This window comes from Vigna angularis, chromosome 3, assembly GCF_016808095.1.
Source record: "Vigna angularis cultivar LongXiaoDou No.4 chromosome 3, ASM1680809v1, whole genome shotgun sequence".
NCBI lineage: Eukaryota > Viridiplantae > Streptophyta > Magnoliopsida > Fabales > Fabaceae > Vigna > Vigna angularis.
Genome location: NC_068972.1, coordinates 26,477,159 through 26,484,198, shown reverse-complemented (window position 1 = coordinate 26,484,198; position 7,040 = coordinate 26,477,159). Strand labels below are relative to the sequence as shown.

At 32.8% G+C, this 7,040-nt stretch overlaps 1 pseudogene; it reads right to left on the bottom strand.

The window, feature by feature from the left end:
• Nucleotides 1–330: 330 nt before the first annotated feature.
• LOC108324573 (probable truncated L-gulonolactone oxidase 7, mitochondrial) lies at nucleotides 331–6,140 on the bottom strand (annotated as a pseudogene).
• Nucleotides 6,141–7,040: the final 900 nt, after the last annotated feature.

The following is a 7,040-nucleotide window of genomic DNA, read 5'->3' as shown; positions in this document are numbered from 1 at the left end:
TCCGTGGGTAAAACCCGTTGCGGATAGTTAGTACCTGTGGGTAATAGGTACTCGCGGATATTTTAATACCACTCGTTAACGGATCGGGTTTGGATATTACATTATTCGTACCCGTGGGTACCCGCTAAAAAATTGAAATTACATTTTTATCTTTAGGTTTAAATTAGGTTTTATTTTTGCCTCTTTGTCTCTTTGCCTCATTCTACATCTTTACAGCCCCGCCATGCCTCTTTGCGTCTTTGCCTCTGCTAACAAACTAAATGACAGACATAAGTTTTATTGAGATTGTTTTATGGGAACTAATAACTGCTGAAGCAAAACTGTAGTGCTTCATAACTCGTCCTTGAAATCATCTGCTTCTTTGGTTTTCTTAGAAACATGAGTGCAAACCCTAACTTCCTTATAAATTTTCCCTAGTTTGCATAAATAATCCTTCTTTGGTGCACAATGTCTATTTTTTGAGCAAATACACATCTCTTCCATTGCACACCCATCCTTAAATATTGTCACCCCTTCTCTAAGTCCAAGCATTTTGTCTGTCCACTCGCTCGAGAAGATCCCTTCTGAGTCATACTCCTCTTTAACCTTCAAAAATTTCTTTGCATTGTCATACTTTTTTATTATTCCAAGAAATACTAAGTTTCTATTTTTGCCCCAGTGGGGTAATCCTCCATATTTCAACAACCCAATATGTTCTATTTCTTTAAGTATATATCTTGGAAAAGCCTAGGAGCCAATGGATCTTTACTACGATAGTAGGTGATGTCAAAATCCACAACGTCTTCTGATTTTCCAAGGTAAGCGTTGGAAGCTGTAACACAACGTCTTCTGATTCATTGAGTGACTTTGGCTCCAACTCAACAAGTTTCTACACATCTTCCACAAAGCTTTTTACTACAGATAGGGAAATGCTAAATGCAATTTGGTAAAATATTCGCAGGTTGAAAACGGAGTATCCACATATTGAAAAAAATCCGCAGATTTTTTTTATGTGGGTATCCAACGAGTAATGGGTATAGTTTTGTCCAGTGGGTTGGTTGGGGGTAGAAACTATCCGTGCTCGACCCAACCAATTGACATCCCTAATTTCCACTCATATCCATATTACTTCTAACAAAATTACCCTTGATTAAAAACTAATAAAACTCTTAACATAACCCCTCTCCCTCTCATGAGAGTGTCACTGCACCTTCATAATTTGCATCCCCATACTCTGCACAATATTTGATGTCAGAAGAGTTCTTCTCCATAGTTTGAAGGAAGGCTACACTGCACTACACTTCCATTGGAGGAAGTCGCATCTCCCAATACCTCCATTTGGTAGTAGCATCTTAAGCTTCATTGTGTTGCACCTATGCCTCCATGGAAGCTTCATCACACCTCCATTGTTGAAGGCGTCAGATCTCCATTTGGTGGTATCCTATGAAGAGCATTGACAACGTGAAGAAGAAAGGTTTGTTTACATTTCCATTATTGATGGGTTGTTTCTGGGGGAAGGGATGTCTGGTGCGATTTTTTTTGGATTTCGAATGCATTACGAATTATGAAATCCATAACATATTGGGAAATCCGTAGCATATCATGACTTAGTTAGCATACTGAATTATGCAGTTTATAACACGATTTTGAATCCAAAATGATATTGGATTGTAGAATTTTTGAAATGTTTTTACATACCAAATCGTACAATCCAAAATACTTTCTACGAATTCACGGCATAATTTAATATGTTATATGAATTTCAAAATCCAAAATGTAACATATTCATAATCTAAAAATGGAGGTGCAGGGCGTTGTAGGGATTCAAGGTGCAAGGGCTATATGGAGTTGTGACTCTCATGCTTTGAAATAAGACAGAACATTAGGGTTTTAAATCATTTTTAATGGATACTTATGTCATTTACAAGAAGAATAAATAGGTTCAAGAAGAAATATCCCTCATGGCACCACTATTTTTATATGGGTGTTGCTCCCTCCACCACCCCAAGTACTTTTGCACCTCCCCACTATTTTCTTTTATTCCAAAAATATTCTACATCTCCTCACTATTTTCTTTTATTCCAAAAATACCCTACACCTCCCCACTATCCTCAACAATCTTTCTCTTTCTCTCTCTGCATTAATGGAGCATTCATATGGCTTAGATTTAAACTTGTGATATATTGCAAAATATAAAATTTAGAGGAAACTTCAATATTAGTGCTTCTACCACTTCCATTTTATAAACTGAAAAGTTAGATGCAAATACAAAATAATAAACACAATAATATTAATAGTAAATAATATATTATTATTATTATTATTATTATTATTATATACTAACTTTATAATGACGAAAGAACTAAATAAATTCCAAATCTTTAACAAATAACTTTTCTTTTATATTTTAATTATTTAATAATATTTTTATATTATTTATCTAATAAATTAAATACTTTATTCAAGTTACTTGAGTCAAACATGTCGGTAAATTAAAACATAATATAATGTTAAAAATTATAGATATTAATTGTAAAACAAAAACACACACACACACACACACACACACACACACACACACACACATATATATATATATATATATATATATATATATATATATAGAAATTTACAACAAAATTTTACCATTTATTAAGTAATTTGAAGAAAAAAAAATATATTGAACAGTGAAAATAAGATTGAATCAAACTTATTTAAGGGAAAGTGTAAATAAAATTTTGCAATATATCACAAGTTTAAATCTGAGCCATGTGAATGCTCCATTAATGTGGAGAGAGAAAGAGAAAGATTGTTGAATATAGTGGGGAGGTGTAGGGTATTTTTGGAATAAAAGAAAATAGTGGGGAGGTGTAGAGTATTTTTGGAATAAAAGAAAATAGTGGGGAGGTGCAGGAGCACTTGGGGTGGTGGAGGGAGCAACACATCAATCTAGGCCATCGTCCAATGTACTATACAAAAGGTACAAAATCGATTTATGTTTCACTCGTGTCTTTTTCAACACATCAATCTAGGCCATCGTCTGCTCTTCATCCTCCGCAAGTTCTTAGTGCCCACTCTCTATTACATCCCATACGTCTTGAGATCCAAGAAAAACCTTCATTTTCAAACTTCAATCAACATAATTGGTTTTCTTTGACAATCTTGGTAGGGACATACCGTTTATGAGGTTTTCCATCTCGCTTACTTTAGTTTTTGCTCACATTGTTTCTTTCTCTCTCTCTCTCTCTTCTCTTAACTCGATACTTAGAGCATAGAAGCTCTAATACCACTTTGTTGAATTAAATAACCGTGACACACATAAAGCAAATAAATGCGCTAAAACACGTTGTGGTCATTTTACATTGAACCATGACATCCTTTAAATAGGTGCACATACGACCTCGGGCCACCTAAAAAAGAATAAAAACAAAAGATAATATATAAACTGCTTAATCTAAATAACACTATTTAATCTATCTCTATCTATAATACTGCACTCCAATCACTAGTGCAGAAAAGAAATATTATGATAGGTAACATGGACCTTCTATGACAAGTGTTCTGGTATCATAATTTTGGCAGTCATAAAATATCTGCAAATTCTAAAAGCACATCATAATAAGTGTAGTCTACTATGACATACATTCTATCACCTATCATAATATATCAAGTCTACTATAACATACTTCAGCTTCCAGTCATAATATATGCAATTTATTATGGCATAATTCTGTTTACATGTCATAATATCTCGGCTTCTATGTTGTAGTTCTTTTCACCTATCATAATATCTCACATGTTTTATGAAAAGTATTCGTTCACATGTCATAATACCTGTTATTTATAATTAACCTACTATGACGTACATTGTCATGTAAGTCATAAAAACTTGGTTTTTTTAAAGCTTTATACGTGTTGTTTAACATTTAACATATTCTGACAGACAATGTTATGTATGTCATAGAAAACTTGTCTTCTTTTAAAGTTCTTCCCTATTTTACCATCTGATCCAATCAATTTAATTGTAAATCAATAAATTCAACCGAATAAACAATTTATGAAATTTATTTCATACATTAAATTGTACAATAATATTTAAAAGATTATTTGTACATAAAACTATATATTCAATCCAAATATTACATTAACCTACATATACGATACTAAATTGTAGCCAAGTTTTTACAAGTTACTAACACTTAAAATAAAAGAAGCCCACTTGGTTCTAATGTCTTCCATGTCTTGACCTTCATTGGAGATGAATCTTTAAAAATCTACAAATAAAATTATAGAGTTAAAACAATATTGTAATGAACAATTAGATAAGTATTTAGTTAGTTTTTTAATACCTTATTCCATGAATTAATAATATTTGTACATATAAGTGTGTGCAGCTATTTTATTACGTAATACCCACACTCATAGCTCCCCAATTGATGTCGACACTGCAAATTAAATACAAATAATTACTAACTTTGAAGATATCTCAATATATATAAAACTTTATTCTGCACCCAGAACCATGATTGTTGGAACAATCGGTACCGATATTGCGCAGCGGAAATAATAAAACAAAGGGTACGATACAGATTGTTAAAAGCAAAGAGCTTGTTCGGTCAATTTAAAAAATGGTTCCTTTAATTTTCTCTTAAATGTTTTATCAAACAGTTGATGTGTAGAAAATGTAAAGAGTGTAGGGAGTAGAAAAAATCACAGTAGATTTTTATCCTGGTTCGATTATCTACGAGAGCAATGATTTTTGAACAAGGCGCGAGATATATGCGCAGATATCCTAAAAACAGTAAATTTCTAAGTGTTTTACATGTTCAAGGTTATTCCTAATACATTTCCAGTCTTCAAAAGTGCTTTTAAATAAATTACAACTACATTCTTCGAGATCTTCTCTTGCAACATCGTCAAAATCATTATCTATTAAAATACCAATGCACCTCATTGGTAACAATGATCACCACTCAGTGGCCACAACTTGATGCTTCTAAACAACCCATATAAACAACCCAACACGCATTGCGTGAACACAAATTCATATCTAAACAACAATCTCACATCATCACTTAAACATGCCAAACATTATAGCACCATAGTGCAATGAGAAATCAAAATCCCATATTCTAAAGGTAATACATGTACCTGATGTGTTGTACCTACATTCAGACCCTACCAAGAGGAAATATATAACCCTACTTTACACTACGAAACATTATATGTTCATGAAATCTTTCATCACAATCTATATTGCATCTTGATCTACAATAATAAGGGTTGACATAGGGCATAGCAAGAATCACAACAACAACAAAATAACAATCACAAAACACAAAACAAAGGTCATCTTCCGTTACGTTAGGTGTCATTATTTGCATATGGAAAACCCTTAACCTTGAATGAGCTTCCAAAAACTATAAAAGGTAGACATTCATTAATCATAATAATCATATTGGAAGGAATTAAAATAGAAAGAAAAACTTACGTCTCTAATATATTTTTGATGGACAATGTGTTAACTTTCTTATGCAATAAACATAAGAGAACTACAAGAGAATGATTAGAAACAATAACTAACAATTGACAATGACCCCTACAAGTTGAAATAATATTAATTAAAAATAACTTTTAATATAGTTACCAAGAATTAAAAAACTATATACTTATGCTATACTTATGCAAGTAAGGTGCTAAATAAATCTCTTTATCACCTTTTTTTAACATCTCTGTTAAGTATTTTTTGATCTCCTCCAATTTATTTCTTACACTTTGAATGATAATAAGGTCAAGAAATTCATATGTAGTAGCATTCTTCTATGCATTGCAATCAAGGTCTGAGATGGCAACTTTTGAAGCCTGTGCAATACCTATTTTACCGTAGCATGATAAGAGAGGGATCTTAATGCACCTAAAGGCTCACACCTGTCTCGAAAATTCTGTGGATTGTTGAGAACTGAAAAAATTTGTTTACAAGTGTCCAAATGGTTATGGCGTCTTTTGTTTCCCAGAACACTCAAAAGGGAATCCTTGATAACCCTTTTCATTTTGCAACGAGTTATTTTAGACTTAAAAGAGCTACCAGTAACTATCATAGCAAGAAGATAGAGACCCTTGGTAGTCAAATTATCAAGCAATAGTGATATCAACCTTTCCATGTTCAGTGTTTGAATCAAACCAAATTACCAACTCTTAAGTTTAATCTATTTCTCCTGACGCTTAATTTGTGACAAAATTGACAGTCCATCTGTTCTATCAAACTTCATTGCTTAGCTATACCAATCAAACCAAAGAAAAATAGAATGAAGTTACGTGTAGTCTCTTGTTTAACCCCAGGGCAAGGAAAACCAAATTACTATATTTCCCTTGCAAGAGCTTCTACAGAAAAAAAAAAAACTAAATTAGATTAGAATGCAACACAATTACCTGACCCTTTATCTTAGAAGTCAATTTGAATAAAAATTTGGCTATGCGATATTTCAGGTTTTCCAGAATAACTTTAACACTAATTATGCCTCTATTTTCGAGAGGTGTAGCCTAGTGAATAGACGATTATAAGAAATTTCACTTAGCCAAGGTGTTGATTAAAATTAAAAATTATTAGAAGAAATGGATATGAAACACAAAAATAACTAGCAAATAACACCATTCAGCCATTAATCATCCAACCTCAACTAGACTTTTGTCAATAATAAGCTTATTCAATGTCAGAGTCCGAGTTCAAAGCACATCCATGCCTGTCATTTCTTCAATGGTTGTCATCCTCTTTGTGATAGCCCCCTGTAGACATTATCTCCATTAGTTCTTCCCTGCATATATCCACCCAAATCCAACATGCTCAACCAAAAGACCTGACTAACTTGTTGAGATAGTTGTGAGAACCAATGGACATGGTCACAGACAAAACTGTGGGCGTGACAATTGGAATTCCTCCGATCAGAAAAGTACAAGGAGGTTATCAATTCCTAGAAGATATGTTCTATCTTGGATGGGATACATAACAATGATCTCAATAACCATTCCTACAACAATTGAACATATGCCGAAGTTCCCAATTG